The following is a 17,349-nucleotide window of genomic DNA, read 5'->3' as shown; positions in this document are numbered from 1 at the left end:
AAAAGAGATGCTCGAAGTGTATAATGGAGGCATGAGAAGAGTAGCTAAGTTATAGGTAATTCTGGTTCTGCCCATATTTGTTGTTATCGACTGTCTCTCAGTCTTATGTGCCCTCATCTGCAAAATAGGAAGAAATACCCACCTCACACAATCACTGTAAGGTTTAAATGAGGTTGTATATGCACAGTGCTTTAATCCTGGTATATGATAAACACTCACTGCACAGAAGTCATCCTGATTGTTGCTCTTAATTATTAATGAAATTTAAAGAAAAGAGAACAGGTCAGAAAATAAATTTTCTTAAGAAAAATGGAATCTGAATTTAGTTTTAAAGCACTGCCTTTCAAAGCATAAATGTATTCTTGCAGCTCACAAGATCTCTGGGGTTTTTTAATCTTGTATCTTTGGAAGCCTTAGTCAAGAAATCAAACAACAAATTGCATTGGGCAAATCTGCTGCAAAGGACATCTTTAAAGTCAAAAAAAGCAAAGATGTCACTTTGAAGACTAAGGTGGGCTTGACCCAAGTCGTGGTATTTTTAATCGCCTCATACGCATGCTAAGCTGGACAATGAATACAGAAGACCAAAGAAGGATTGATGCCTTTGAATTATGGTGTTGGCAAAGAACATTGAATATACCATGGACTGCAGAAGAACGAACAAGTCTCTTTTGGAAAAAGTACAGCCAGAATGCTCCTTAGAAGTGAGGATGGAGAGACTTCACCTCACATACTTCGACAGGTTATCAGGAGGGACCAGTTCCTGGAGAAAGACATCATGCTTGGTAGGTAGAGGGTCAGCAAAAAAGAGGAAGACCCTCAACTAAATGGATTGACACAGTAGCTGCAACAATGGGCTCCAACACAGCAACAATTGTGAGGATGGTGCAGTACCAGGCAGTATTTTGTTCTGTTGTACATAGGGTCGCTATGAGTCAGAACTGACTTGATGGCACCTACCAACAACATCTTTGATTCTATAATTTGAAATTTTTAATACAAATGGTAACCAAGTATTGTCACGCAATTTCAGTGTCTGCCTTTTTATTTGTGTTTGGGATTGTGCAAAAGTCAAATGGAAGCCGGATCAAGTCAAGAACCAATCTAGAAATAGCTGAAATGGTGGGAAAATTGAGTCATCACATGGCATGGGACTACCTGGTTCCACAATGTCTATGGTTAACCTCCACACTAATGATTGCTTTCAACAAAACTACATCATCTGTCACCTTAAAATAACGTTTTTAATTTAAACTTTATTGGGTTTACAGTATGTTTTGTTTCATTTATAAACTAGCTTTGGATTTATAGTTGCATAAGAACCGGAAGCGTATGCTTAGTTTTACGTTTGTACATGTTTTAATAACATCCTAATAATTAATCATCTGGAGGATCTGAAACAATTTCCTCCATAAAATAGGTCAATACCTTATTCAGGTTTGAGAAAAAACAAATTAGTCAAACTCGAGGTGGGGTTCTTTGAGAGTTGAGTTTATTCTTCCATCAGCAACTGTGTCCCCTGAGAAAGTCTGTCCCTGCCTAGTCGCCAGGGGTTAGCAGCAAAGAGTCTGCTCCATCTGCACTCCATGACCAAAGCCACCTTGCTGCATGTCATCAGGCCTTCAGCCACTGCTTCATAAACTTCACTTCCCACTGCACCCTACATTGCCATGAGCAAAGTCATTGTTCTAGGGCATCCAAGACAGTATTTTCCTTGAATGTGGAGCACCATTTACACTGGAAGCCATGTCCACAAGCCTCCTTACAAAATGTAGTTTGTGGTGGGGATGGAAATTATTGAGTTCTGACAAAAGGAAATGACATCGGCCTAGATTTCTAGAGGCTTTGTCACCAGTATCATTTAGCCCTCATTTATTCAAAAGAAAATGCTTTAGTGCCCCATGGATGGTGGATGGCTTTTCCTAACACCTACTGCTGAATCATTCAGAAGTAACAATAATAACCTCATCATCATAAGGATGGAGTTGAAATTAGTTTTGCAAAGCATCAGAATGCTTCTCCCAATATCTCCAAGGAACTGTGGCTGAGTAAATTTGGACCAAGTCATCGATGACGATAAAGGCTTATGATCCTATGCGGGGCTAGATTAAGACCTTCAGCAGCTCTAAGTGTTGAAAATATGCTCTAGCATCTATCTTCTCCACTCCCACCATGAACTCTGTTATAAAATTAAAAAAATAAAATAAAAGCTAAAAGGCAACATTAAGTATAAGAACATCCAATAAAATTCCTATTTTTCTCATCATGACTACTTCAGTACTTTTTTGGAATATCAATTATCAATCCATTTCCAAAAAGAATTGGAGGTGCCCCTACTAGTGCCATAAACACAGGCCTTTTGTGTGTAGCCATGTCCTGAGTGCACCAGTGTTTTCACGTCCATCATCTCACTTGACACTAGATCTCACCGTTACTTACAGTCTGCAGATAGCAAATATGGAAGCTTTCTCAATGTGCCTAACTCTTTTTTTCTTTTTTCCTATTTAACTGCCCGAACTGCCCCATAGAGTTTCCAAGGAGCGCCTGGTGGATTTGAACTGCCAACGTTTTGGTTAGCAGCCGTAGCACTTAACCACTATGCCACCAGGGTTTCTCCATATATAACATACACATATACATAATTTATGTATGAGTAGTGCAAACAGTTAAGTACTTGACCACTAGCATAAAGGTTGGCAGTTCGAACCCACCCAGAGGTGCCTTGGAAGACAGGCTCTGTGATCTGCTCTGGAAAGATCACAGCCTTGAAAACCCTGTGGAGCAGTTTTACTCTGCTCACATGTAGTCGCCATGAGAAGGAATTGGCTCTATGACAACTAACAACAACAACAGGACAGCACCAGGCACGCGAGCATCTTTGAATTGTTATTGTTGTTAGTTGTCATCAAGTCTCGTGGTGACCTTATGTGCAACAGAACTAAGCATGCCAATTCCTGCTCGAGCTTCATGATCTTTGACATGAGTCCATTATTGTGACTACCCTTTGTAAATGTCTACAATTGCTTGATCAGCTGGAGAATCAAAGTGAGGAGCACCTGGAAACCTAGAGGTGGAACTTCCTACAGCTCAGCAAAAGGTACCATGTAGCCCCCTATTTATTGGAGGGTCTGTGGGTGCCTGTGGAAACAGGAGACAAGTGAGTGAACTTCAGAAAGCTGCGATGAAGAGATACTAGAAAGACCATCAATCAACCTTTTATGGTCCAAAAACAAAGCTTGTCTCCAGAAATACAGCAAAAGGATTGCAAAGGAACTTTTCACACCCCCTTGAGAGATCCGTGTAATTCTAGCATTTACATCCTAGGTGTGATATCCAAGCTTGACACCCTTTTCAAAATGAATGAATGAACAAAAGCCTTAGAAAATTTTCACCTTCAAACATGAATTAAGGAGCGGTTGATTTGCTTTTTACATGATACTAAGTGATCAAATGAGAATTTTTTATAGTTTTTTTTTTTTTTTTTAATAAAGGGTGTTTTGGGGAAAAGTGAACTCTCAGTGGAGAAATAGTAGGTAAAAGGTAAGAACTTCCATTTTCAGATGTGTGAACACACCCATGAGGGAAACAGCATGAGCTGGAGAAAGACACCAGCTGTGCCTACAGTCAGAGCAGGAGAAACCAAACCTGGAGCTGTATCCTGAAGCCTAGGGTGAGTAATCATCACCCTTGGAGAATAACCATCTTTTATTTACTGCTCAAGAAAAGAAAAAATAGCCCTGTGTGTATTACATAACCAATATGCGCCAAGTATTCACATGTAAACTTATTCATTCCTCCACATTTGTACCCGTGAAGAAAAATGAGGTTTTGTTTTTTATTACAGTTCAAATAGCATGTCTGGTTCTTTTCAGCTCCTTTGCTGCCAAACCTGGGGACAGGGACTGCTTCAGTTTCTCTGCCTTCTCTTTTTCTCTGATGGCCAAGGTATATCTGATGCACCAAACTTTAAGCTTCACATTATCCTTATTTTCTAGATCTTGATAGATTTGGCATCCTTTCACCTAGTTATGACCAGAAAGTCCTTGATTTCCTCAATTTTGTGAGGCACGGTGACCAGGTGTGAGGGAAGGCTGGCACAAACCTACATGGCCTAGGATTGCCCGAATTATTCCCTCTTCCCTGCCTCCCACCTGAGACACTCAGCAAGAAATGAGCACCTTTCTTCAATATTCGCAACTAACAAGAAGCAGGATGTGAACCCATTCTTCTGATAGCAAACCCCGTGCTCAGAATATTTCTCCACGACTTGGCTCTCTTAATACTCTGATCTTATACCATAGCTAATAAATAGGTTTTTTTTTTTTTTTTTAAGTTACTTTCACTTTGCCCATAATCAAAGACTACAGTTTGTGAGGCTTCAATTTTCCCTCTCCAAGAATTTTTCCAACAACAAAAAAGCACTGTGCTAGGCATATTGTAAATGCTTAATATAACCTAATATATATTGGGAGCTCTTTAAACATTCAGTTATAGGTTATGCTAAGAGACGAGTTGTAGAGATAGCCTAAGACATAGTCCTTACTAAACTACATGATACTAGTTTACCAGTATCTCATTTAGATACTAAGAGAACTAGGAATTTCAAGAAGTAAGATGGGGGCTGTCTGGAGGATAAAGAACTTCAGCTGGCCCTTAAAGAAGGACGATAGCCTAAAATGAGAAGTTACTGTGAGTTACCATTGAGTAGATTCGGGCTCATGGTGACCCCGTACGTGCAGAGTAGAACTGCTTGCTCCACGATGTTTCTTAGGCTGTGACATTTGAGAAATAGATGGCCAGACCTATCTCCTGAGGTACCTCTGAGTGGGTTCAAGCTGCCAACGTTTTGTCTAGTAGTCCAGCACTTATCTGCTTGAGCCACCCAGGCACTCCTAAAATGAGAGGAGGAAGGAGGGTATTCAGATATGGGGTCAGGGTAAGGCCTGGAGTGGACACCATAGTGATTCAAGGCTCAGCTATGAAAGTGAATATGGGGGTGGGAGTACTGGTATAGGCCCGTGATCAGTTTAATTGAACTGGAAGGTTTAAGACTGAAGTGCAGATAGGCTAAAAAACACTTGCACGAAGTTCCACTGCTAGTAGGTGGCAAAGTTAAAATCAGAATCTCTCCCTGTTAAGCCCCAACTCATCACTCTTCCTACCAAGCCATGATTTTAAGTGAGAATATTTGTATGTTGTTTTAGTTAAAACAATTTAAATGACTATTGCTTCTGGCTATAGTTATTATAACATGAATATTGTGACAAAAAGATTTCCCAAACATCTGCCATTAACCTGCTGAATTAATTTTTCTCAGTAACTTTAAAAGTTTCTGTTCCACTTAGCTTTATTACATAAAATATTATTCAAGTTTGGGATGCAATGGAGTATTCATATGAAAAACAAAGTTAATCAATTTTTCAATATAAAGGCTAATGGTTACAACTATGTTAAAATGTCTGGCCTTCAAATGAGAAAGGAGAAATCAGTGTGTAGGATGCTGGGATTTGGGGGAGAAGCATTACTTTCAATTTCCATTGATGTTCTTTTAACATTATTGTCTCAATATAACAACTCCATATAATGAACACCGACCAAAATTAAAATCAAATCTGCCCAACTGTTAACTACTCTTAAGTGAATTTAATTGCCACTATTCTCTTCTTTTGAACAGTTTGTTCCCCAGAATCTTAAGAGGGCACACCCTCTTAATTAAGCAGTTTCTGTAACCTTCACCACTTCTCTAAGTTGTATACACGCCTCTGGGAAGCTACCACAAGGCATGTGGGTATAGCTCTCGTGAGGACTTCCAAGGTGTGATCTCCTTTACACCTTTTACTGAGCAGCAATTCATTTTACTCCAGGCATGTAATGCAAGTGGCATATGTTGGTGTGAGTGGCACTTTAAAACCGCCAAAATATCTCCCAAATGTGCACATGTACACACACACAGACATACACACACACCTCCATCCTTATCATTGAGGTGAAGGAGTTTGCTGCTTTTTAATGTCTAGATGTCGACACGGGATAACAGCCGTGATTACAATGCTAATGAGCAAGATAATGGCAGCTAAAACAAGGCGGATAATAAAGAATACAATCCCAGTAAAGAAGATGGGACTAGTTATCTCGGCTTTCTACCTTATTTGCCTATCCTGACGTCTCCTTCAACAGAGCATGTCTCCTTTATTCAGAAACAAATATCTTATTTGTTTCCGAAATTTTTGCTAGTCAGTGTTCTATGTGTCTGTTGTTTCCCAAGTTCCTAAGGTCAGGGATTATGTCTTATACTTGCTCTGAATCTTCCACTGTCATTTGTTTATGTATTCAACAGATATTTATTGAACGTCTCCTATGTTCCAGACATTGAGAAAAAACCCTAGCACTGAATTAGGTAGGCACTAAGTGCACAACCCTCGTGGCACAGTGGTTAAGAGCTCAGCTGCTAACCAAAAGGTTGCCAGTTCAAATCCACCAGCCGCTCCTTGGGAACTCTATGGGACAGTTCTACTCTGTCCTGTAGGGTTGCTATGAGTCAGAATCGACTCAAAAGCAATGAGTTTTTTGGTTTAAGTGCATGGCAAGAAAAAAATTAATCAATGAGAGGCTGCAAGCCGTAGATATATGACATTATAAACAATTTGAGAGGCAGAGCTATGACTTATTCTTTTCTGTTTCCATGAGAACTAGTAGAACACATGCAATGGACGCTTAACAAATAAGGATTGATTGGTAAAATATAAAACTTTCGGTCTTATTTTTTCCCCAACACCTGGCTCTACTGACCATCACCATTCAAGAAATATTTTTGAAGTCTTTATTTAACTGTAAAAAGCAAACTCTTATTAACCAATCTGGATACTAATTTTCCAAATCAAATTTTGTCCAGTCAAATTCGTATTATCCTTCCCAGAATCATACCTGTCTTAATTAATGTGTGATCAAAAACAACCAAAACACTGCCAAACAGTGCCAGGCAGAGAGTGGGCATTCAATAACTATTTGGCAAGGAATAAATGAATGAACGAATGAACACGGCACAAACAAAATTATGACAGAGTAAACCTTGATGCTATGAAATTCATAATGAGTAAAAACTACACCCATTGTTTTTGTTTTTTTTGTAATCAGCACTATTTGAGTGAGAAAATAAAATCAATGAGAATCTTAGACATAAGAATTCACTTCAATTTGTATTGTCTCCTAATTTTGGAATTCACAGTGTTTAAAATTTACAAAGAAAAAATTTGCTAAAACCAGTAGGCAGTTTATCCTCACTTTCAATGTCTTCCCTCTCAAGTCATTTTGGCTGCCTAAGCCAGTAAGACTCTAAGGACAATCTTGCATCACAGCAAATTTTGTTAGATTAGTTACATGTGAAATGTATCTGAAAGGGCATCACCACGCACCATCTTCATAGTCACAGCGCTTATGATTTTAAAAGTTTCCTACACATTATCCTATCTAAGCCTAAAATGAGGGAATAAAATCTCACGGAGAAGATAAATGAGGAATTTGAGGCCCAGTGAAGTTAAAAGACTGCTCTGAGATTAAAAAAAAAAAAAAAAATCTAGACAATTATGGTGCTGGGGCCAAAACCTCACTATACGTTCTTCTCATCACATCACGCACATGAGATTCTATTTATCACATGCCTCTCCTTCTCACCCAAACCACAGAGCACCCGGCGGCATTATCTTCTGAGCAATGGGTCCAAGGGACTCCCCAAAGATTCCTTGACTAAGTGAATCCATTATAGAAAATTGCCAATCTCCAGGAGAAGCCCAGGAGCTTTGGAATAAGTATAAACCCAAGTTTAGGACTCCTCTGCCTTTTCATTGCTGTCCCGGGCTCTCTAGAAATACTTGGGCTAGCTCACATCTGACCTTCTTGGGTGCTCAGAAGCCAAGTGTGTCTGAGATTCCAGGAAGCTAACAAGTATGTAACTTGCCATATGCTAAGATTCTCCATTGCTTGGAAAATTACGAAAACTTGGAAACATCAAATAGTACTATGGGGAACAAGAAGGACAAAACATAAGAACAGAAATCGAAAGAAGAAAAGAATTGTTTCTAGTCTAGTCATATCTGAATAGTACAGGCTCAGTCATAGCATATGCAAATAAATGCAAATATAAATCAAATCGATGGAGAAAGGTTAATGAGACCAGTACTTTTAGCCTTTGGGGGATTGCTGTTTGGGTGACCATCTTAGTACAGGCAGCTGTACATCTCATTTCCTTTATTAAGCTATGGTTTTAAGAAATGTCTTACACTAAAAGGCAGTGAATAAATGCTTGTTGAGTAGAATTAAATCAACTAGAATACAATTGAATTGCCAAGGGACCCCAGACCAATCAGGACAGAAGCAAGTTAGAAACTCTAAAGAAACACAGCAGGATGGAGAAAAGGGGTAGAGGCTTGGGCATTCAGCGTAAAGGATAAAAAGGTGAACATAATCAAATTGGTGCCAGTTTTCCCCAATGGTTCCTCCAGCTTAGAACCCTTGGTGGGACCAGTTTATTACTAGAGAACTTCTACAGGAGACAGAACTTGGCTTTTCTGTTATTAACTTGTCTCTTCCTTTCCTGAATGCATTCTGCATTCTCTTACAACTGTTTAGCAATTATGGGCCATATTGTTTTATACCAAAACCAAAAAGCAAACCGGTTACTGTCTAATCATTTCCGACTCACTGAAACCCTACAGGACAGAGTAGAACTGCCCCACAGGGTTTCCAAGGAGCGACTGGTAGATTTGAACTGCCGACCTTTTGATTAGCAGCCGAGCTCTTAACCACTGCGTCACCAGGGCTCCATGTTTTTTATATTGCCTTCTAAATCATTCTGTAGTAATAGGATTATCGTGCCCAATATGTAGTATCCCTTCTTCCCTACCAGCCAACGTCTGTCAATTCTCTCTCCCTCTCTGTTTCTTTCTCTCTCTCTCTCTCTCTCTCTCTCTCTCTGGTATTGGGTAGACCAGCCAGGTAACCCACTGTTGTCCTTGGTTCCCCACCAAAAGGCAGTAATATGCACAAATCTGTCATGAACACTAAAGGTAGGGTCGGATGGGGTGGAAGAAGAAGTGGAACAGAGGAAATGAAACAACTGTCTTTTCCAATCCATGAATGTCCATTTCAAACAGATCATATCAGTCTCCACTGTTCTAGATTTCTAGACCACAAAGTACTGAAGATTCCATCAGAAAAAAATTAAGGGACGTAGCATTTACTGAGCATTCATTCACCCAGAGCATCTACTATGCACAGACTCTATGCTGGCCTTTTTGCATATCCAGCTGTATCATCTCTTCCTCCTGATAATCCTGTGAGAGGAGAAAAATGAGACTCGGAGAGGTTAAGTATCTTGTCCTAACCTACATGGCTACTAAGCGGTGGCAAAGCCAGAATTTAAACCCATGTCTATTCCACTGTGAAAGTACTTTGAGGAGTATTCCCAGCAGAAGTAGATTTCAGTGAGTGAACATTGTTGGCCTGGACAAATGTTGTTGGACTGAGGGATGGGCTAAGGAAAAATTGCTGGATGGTGCTGTGTGGCTGAACAGGGTATACCAAACACAGCACTGCCAAATGATATTTATTAGCTACGAACCAAGCACCGTGCTAAGTACTCTGCAAATGACACATATAACACCAATTAGATGGGAATTGTAATCCCTATTTTACAGATTGGAAAATTGAGGCTTAGAGAGTTTAAGCAGCTTGTCCAAGATCACATAGCCAATGAGTATAGAGCTGGGATTAGAAACCAGATCTGTCTGGCTTCGCATCAGAAAAGCGTCTGAGGGCCCAACAAGCTTCCACTTAAGGGGAAAAGGTACATAATAAGGAGGGCTCGACCAAGCTCAGAGAAGCAAACCAGAGGAAGGAGGCACTGATGGTAAAATTTATTACAAGGACAAATGGAGGAAGGGAGGTAGCATGGTTGGTTTCTCTCTCTAAAAACCAAAACTCATTGCCATCAAGCCGATTCCAACTCATAGTGACCCTACGGGACAGAGCAGAAGCTGCCCCATAGGGTTTCCAAGGAGCGGCTGGTGGATTCAAACCGCCGACCTTTCGGTTAGCCAGCCAACTTTTTAACCACTACACCACCAGGGCTCCAGCAACCCTATACCCAAAAAAACCAAACTCACTGTCATTAAGTTGATTCCAACTCATAACGACCCTATCAAAGAAAAAAAAATCAAACCCATTGCCATCTAGTCGATTCTGACTCACAGCAACCCCATAGGGTTTCCAAGGCTGTAAGTCTCTATGGAAGCAGGCTTCCACATCTTTCTCCTGGGTGCCGCTGGTCATTTCGAACTACCCACTTCTTGCTTAGCAGTCAATCACTTTAACCACTGTGCCACCATCTGCCCTTAATCCATACTAAGGAAAGCTGGGGCACTGATCTGGAGATGTATTCGCTGAGGTACGCAACCCTGGCTCACACTGGAATGACCTGGGAACAATTCAAAATACTGATTCCCAATCTCCACCCCCAGACGTTCTGATTTAATTAGTCTGAAAATCTTTAAGGTATACCTGGAGCTCCGAATTTACTGGTGAACAGCCTTCATTGGGGATGGTGCTGAATTCAGAGAAGCTCTGGGAGGCCTGGAGATGTTGGACGCATTTCTGGACTGGGTAGTCATTGTTATGCTGGGAAAAAGCCGGCTGAAATGTTGAGGACTGCAAACAGGGCAAGAGGTATAAAGAATCCAGTGTTTCTGTGTTGTGGACAGGTCCCCACTTACGTGAGCTGGCACCAGGCATTGGCGCATGCTGTGGAGGTCAGTTTTTAGATGGGTGTTTGCCTTCTGGATGCCTGTGAGACGTTTGGGTTGTGTGTTTGAGTGTGGTTGATGTAAAGTGCCAGAAAGTGGATCTTGTGAAAGGACTTGGAAAGGATGTCTGAGAGTTAATGCTAATTGAAATTGGTGTGATATTAATGCATGGGGGGTGGCCATTCCAATTTTGTTTACTGTGTCTATTAAAAATGCAATCTTATGGGAAGGTCTGAACTAGATTCATTAGCAGATTCAGTAGGTAAGTCCTGTGGTTTAAAGACTGAAATGTGACCGTGTAAGAAGGGGAGAAGGCAATGAGTTAACTGAAAGGCTGAGGGTGTGGGGTCGGCAATGAGGTCTTTGGAGGATGCTCCCATGAGGACATGGATACTGGTAGAAGTTTCAATTTGAGGCTTCCAAGTAAAAGATTCTGCAAATGTCTTCCCCACCTCCCTTACCTCTTTGGTGTTTATAAAGAAAATGGATCTTAACCAGATGTAGAGGCAGGGGCCTCCCCACTGCGTGTGGAAAAACACCACCCCCCCACCCCGCCACCTCCAGCAGCAACTGCCTTCCTTCTGATGAAGGCACAGAAGAGGGGATCAGAAATAATGGAAGGGGTGAGATATGTGGGGAGGGGAGATATGCAAGGCTACCCTGGTGACAAGAAAGTCCTGGGTCAAAGATGCGTCCTCAGATATGAAGCTCCTCAAAAGTCAAACTCCTTTGAGGAAAAACTGGTAGACTGGTCCTGACTTAACCCTTCTTGGTTAGAGACGGCACAGACTCGTGTGAGGCAGAAAGCACTCAACGAGTATGATCCTTCAGCCTCTACTGCTTTGAGTGCAGAGTCATGGACCATCTAGGCCACCATAGGAGAGTTTCAGCTACAAAACCTGGGCATAGACCCCATGAGGAAGGATCATTTCCATTCAAAGGAGATGGGCATTAAGACTCAGGTCACTCATTTCAGTTTCACACACAGACAAATATAACTGCCCCGCGGCGAGCATCACCACCAACTGTCCGGCCCATTCCGTTCTGGTTTTCAGTAATCATCATAATAATAACGGGTGTTGTTCAGCCCTTCACAGGCTTCAGCACACATTCATGGCCAATATCTCCTAAAACAGGCATATTGAAAAGTATTGCTATTATTCCCATTTAATAGACACCGAAGCAGAGATTCAGGAAGGTAAAGTAACTTTGCCAAACAGTAAAAGGTATAACCAAAACTTGAACTTGGGTCTTCTGACTCTAAATCCCCGGATCTTTGGATAACAAAATGTTAAGTATATACCAAGCGCCCAGGAATTAACCCACACAGGGACGTCCACCCACAGCCCCTTTCTCATATTCATGTCAATGTCTGTCCAAGTACAGAAGCAGCTCCAGGGAGCTCCCAGCCCAATGCCTTCACCCCCTGCTCACCGAGAGCCACTGGAATCCGATTCCCAAAGTAGCCAAGTGGATGTGTGGAGAGGGGTGAGGGGAGTGCTATTAAATAGTGATTAAGACCACAGGCTTTGGAGTCGGATACACATGAGTTTCAAACCTAATAGCTGTACTTCCTTGAGTGGCTAGTTTCACCTTCTCTAAGCCTTCATTTCCTTCTGTAGAGAACAGGAACAATGCCTTACAGAACAACGAGAATTAAATCAGGTAATGTATGTAACGCTCTGAGCGTAGAGACTAGTTCATGATAGGTACTCCGAATATTAGCCTTTTTATTTCCACATGCACACACAACCAACTATAACAGCAGACACCGTTAACTGATAAACCACCATTAGCCTCCTCTCTTGCTGATAACTAATGTCCTTGCTAATGAAACTGCCTCCATTGTCTCAGCCAGAATAAGCTGGAAAAGGAACATTAAAGTAGAGGTATGGGGTGAAAAGAGCCCTGGACTGGCGGAAAAGAGAAACTCAATTTCATTTTTGCACAGCTACTAGTGTGTCATGTGACCTTGACCGAGTTGGTCCCCCTTCCTGAGTATCATCTTTGACATCTGTGAAATGAGAGAGTCAGGTGAGATCTCTCAGGTCTTTTTCAGGACTCTAGCTCTGTGCTTCTCTATGGAAAGGATGCCGAAGGCAAACAGTCGGCAAGATGGTGCTGAACCCCCTACTGGCTTCAACAGTGTGGAACTCTCATCTCAAATGGCTGGCCCGAAGACTTCAGCCACTTGGAAAAATTCTCGTTCCCTTTGGATGGGACTCTTGGGCTGAGACTCAGAGGTCCCTAGGAAAAGGAGCCCCAACTCAACCAGTAACAAAGGGAAAGGCACTCCAGAGCCAGTGGGGAGGAAGAGATGGGGAAGGCCAGCTGCATTTCACCACCACCAACCGAAAAATCCTCCATCCACCGGCCTGGCCATCCCAGACCTCTGCGCACAACTACGCCTCATCCAAACTAGCCCTTCTCACAATTAAATCCGCAACTCCCCTGAAAAACAGAAAGTGCTCGGCCCCTGTTCTCCTCCTCAAAACTTATGACCCTCAAACACCAGCACTAAACTCCTGAAACCCCGGCTCCCCTGCTCTGGTTTCTCCATCCTGAAACCAACTCTGCAATCGGCCTGTCTTGCCTGCCAACAACTTCAACTCTGCTAACTCTGTTTATTGTATCTTGCAGCTGCTATGGATTCATTTATTTTGCTTCAGCCCTGTTTGGTCATCAGGGCTCTTTATTCTTCCCTCCGTAACGTAAATCCAGACCCCTGAAAACATGGGGTCCTTGATTTCTCAAGTTCAGGCACCCCATTCCCTTCCCCTCCTGGCTTCACTGCAAATCCCCTTCCACCTCCTTTTGAAAACTTTTCCTGAAACACCAGAAGTTTATTCAGAGCTTTCGTTTTCGGAAAAGACAAAAAAAGAAAAAAAAGAAGAAGAAAATCACAAAACTTACTTTCCTCCAGGAGTGCACAGTTTCAGAAAGAAGAAAACAGAGCTATAATCCACAGCGTTCCCCCAACCCAAGAAGCAGAATATGTTGTGAAATGCTTCTTTTTCCACTTTGCCTGTGAAGGAGCCCGGTGGTAGGCATACATCCACAGGCTGATGCAAGATGCCTTTGAGAGAAACCTCACATTCTGAGGATTCCTGGGAAAGCGCCAGGGATCCCAGCATCCAATATATTGCACATTTGGTTTCAATTAGGAAGGGGGTTGGGGAGGGAAGACGGAAAGTCACCAATCAGAGCTGTTTTCTGTTTAGAGGCTATTTCTTTTGACCCAAGGGACCACGGGCAAAGCTATAATTTACAGCAAAACCCATTCATAGAAGAAAAAATATGTATAACCATAAAATGGACTTAAAGACACAGCTCCCTTCCGCCCCATCCCCACTCACGTCCCTCCCCAAGCCCTAAAACTTGGCCACCCCCCTGTGACCCCCAGCACCACCTCATTTTTCTTACTTGAGCTGAAGCTGTGAGCACAATTTAAGGTTTGGATTCTCTTCCAATGGAAGCTCCCAGGGCAGTTGGGTCACACACATGGAGTTGATCTTTAGTATTTTGGCCATGAAAGCCCAGAGCTGAGCCTGTCCTGAAAAAGATTTGATTTAATCCCTACCCCCAAGTGGCTCCCCCACAAAAAAAAATATATATATATATATATTGTACAGTTCCAGAGTCCAGGATTTCTATATTTTTCCACTCAATTCCCCTTTGGCAGCTGCCTCTGAGGGTCTGTTGCTGTCCTGGACTCATGCTGCTAAATGAAAACACAAGCATTTACAAGGACTTTCTAAATTATTTTGAAAACCTCTTTTTTTCTCCTTTCCACAGCCATGGCCAGAGATCCTGTTAAAGGGGTGTGTAGGCGACAGGGGAGGAGCCCTTGCTGGCTCTCTGAATGCTAGCTAATAATCCACCCTTCAAGGTTCTCAGCCTTAACCCTTCAGAGCCTGGATGATTTCTGCCCAAACACAGTTCAGAGTTGTCCTGGAGGTCCTGATTCTTGGTGAGTGTAGGTGCAGTCTCTGGGTGGTGCGAATGGTTAAGCTCTCAGCTACTAACCAAAGGGTTGGTGGTTTGAATCTACCCAGAGACACCTCAGAAGAAAGTCTGGTGACCTACTGCTGAAAGATGAGAGCCACTGAAAACTCTGTGAAGCACAGCTCTACCTTGTTACATGTGGGGTCACCACAAGTTGGAGTCAACTCAAAAGCAACTTCTTTTTTTCCCCCTTAATAGAGACTCCAGGACAAGCGGGGACCTGAGAGTAGGAGACCTGGGGAGGAAGGCAGACGGCAAGAGGGAAGTTGGGAAGATCCAACCCGTCTTTGAAAGATGTCCTCCTGGTAAAGAGACTGCCTCTTCTGGGCTCCTGAGCTATTACCATCTTTTCCACCTGTACTTTGGCAGGTGATCATGGCCTCCAAGATGAGGACAAAGGGAGGCGGGACAAACAGGAAGAGGAGGGTGGAAAGAGATCACAGAGGGACATTCTTTTGGTACCTATGGAGCAGGACCTGCTTTATAAGGGGAACAGGGAGATGAGGGGACTCCCAATTGGGATGCCCATGAAATTAAGAGCCGAGCTGGCAGTATTAAGTTCCTGTTGTGTTGTTGCTGGGTGCCACCAAGTCAACTTTCAACTCATAGCAACCTCATGTGACAGAGTAGAACTGCCCCATAGGGTTTTCTAGTCTGTAATCTTTATAGGAACAGATTGCCAGGTCTTTCTCCCTCAAAGTCCCTGAGCGAGTTCAAACTGCCAGCCTTTTGGTTAGCAGCCAAACAACATTGTACCACCAAGGCTTCTATTAAGTCCCTAAAAGGCTCTTAAACTCAGCACCAGTCTGACAGTCAGAAAGCTGGCTTTCATATCTGTGCTCCTCAGCCTGAAGATGATACGCAGAGCTTGGAGAATGTTCAGAGAGCAACCACAGAGAGGATTAAAGGTAGAAAACAAGACCTAAGGGGCCGGGGGCGGGGGGGGGGGCGGGTAATAAGACTAAGGTTATTTTACAAACAGAAGAGATGGTGCAGAGATAAACCTATTAAGAAGTCTCTTCAAATAACTTAGGACATCTGAAGTCAGGTCTGATGATGACTAAGACCAAGACATTCAGCTCAACTCAATAAACATATATTGAGCATTTATCAGGCACTTTAATGAGTGTTTCCCTGAGGGAACAATAGTCATTTGGTTATAAAAATAGTCCTAGAATCCTTCCCAAACATTTTGGCCTATAGCAATTCATCTTTTTGTCATGGCCATAAAGAATGCACCAATAACATGACCTATGATTTCATGCATTTGGTAAGACAGGTCAAATACAAAAAACAGTGTAATTGCTTCATAAAGCCAGAATCTAATAAAGGAGAGGTACCTATGGGTATGAAGTCCCTGTGAAGTACAAACAAATTAATGTTCTCGGCTGCTAATCAAAAGATTGGAAGTTCAAGTCCACTAAGAGGTGCCTCGGAATAAAGGCCTGGAAGATCTACTTCCAAAAAAAAAAAAAAAAAACCAGCAATTGAAAACCCTATGGAGCATGGGTCTACTCTGACACACATGGGAGGGCCATGAGTCAGAGTCTTGACAGCAACTGGTCACTAGTCACCTATAGGACTAAGTATGTATTATCAAACACCAATATTTAAGGTGGTTTTACTGCATAGTCAGGACTGCTCCTTGGAAACTCTATAGGGCAGTTCTACTCTGTCCTATAAGGTCGCTATGAGTCGGAATCGACTCAACGGCAGTGGTATTATATGACTGCTTGTTTTTCTGTGTATGCACGTAGCCAGCATTGAGCCAGTGATGTTGACTCCAAAGCCCAGATCACCCTGATCTGTCTGAGGAAGGATGCGCAGCCCTGTCAGGAGTCTATTTGTAGGCAGACCAAGGAGATTCCTGAGTTAAAACTAGCTAAGAGAGAACCAAGGGACAAAGACAGCTTCAAAGGCAACAGAGGTGTTTCAAAGGTAAGGAGCAGCTCTGAGAAAAGTACTGTCTCTGTCACTTGGGTCTTCCTCAGCCAAACCTAGGGGCAAGGCTGGAAATCTAGGAAGACAGTGCTAACAGCAACAACAACAACAACAAAAAACGAGCAAGGAAAAGCTGAAAGCAATATTTTCCTAAACTATCTCAAGGACATTAGAGCATTAGGAGGAATCATCAGATCTGATGCTTTTGAAGACAATTTTGGTTAGGAGAAACGGGGTGGGCATCTTCGACCTTGCCCACTGCCATTACTACAGGAAACCAGAGATGGAAAGAAAAAAAATGGCAACCGCTACTTGAAAGCGGAGAAGACTAATTCATGGGACATGCAGAAGAAATTTCCTGGGGACTCTCAGAAATATTTGATAGAGTTTCAAGTAGGGCTAGAATTCTTTAAATTGGAAATTAGGCCTTCTGCTCTATTTCCACGCCCCTCTTCTGGGCATGAAACTACTGGTGAAAGGATCTTGAGGAAATTCAGAAACATTGTAATTAATATATGTGTGTTTGAGTCACCCAGGAACTCCTTCCTTAAGAAAAACCAGAACCAAACCAAACCCACTGCCATCAAGTCAATTCCAACTCATAGCC

General features: G+C 42.4%; 1 protein-coding gene across 1 annotated transcript in view; it reads right to left on the bottom strand.

Moving 5' to 3' along the window:
- DDR2 (discoidin domain receptor tyrosine kinase 2) overlaps window positions 1–13,892 on the bottom strand; it is a 238,348-nt gene extending 224,456 nt beyond the window's left edge. The window contains exon 1 of the mRNA XM_049881090.1: window positions 13,710–13,892. The gene's annotated coding sequence lies outside the window, so the exon portion shown is untranslated. The remainder of the gene's footprint in view (window positions 1–13,709) is intronic.
- Window positions 13,893–17,349: the final 3,457 nt, after the last annotated feature.

This window comes from Elephas maximus, chromosome 3 (assembly GCF_024166365.1).
Source record: "Elephas maximus indicus isolate mEleMax1 chromosome 3, mEleMax1 primary haplotype, whole genome shotgun sequence".
In the NCBI taxonomy this organism is placed as follows: Eukaryota; Metazoa; Chordata; class Mammalia; order Proboscidea; family Elephantidae; genus Elephas; species Elephas maximus.
This window is presented reverse-complemented; position numbering and strand designations above follow the sequence as displayed.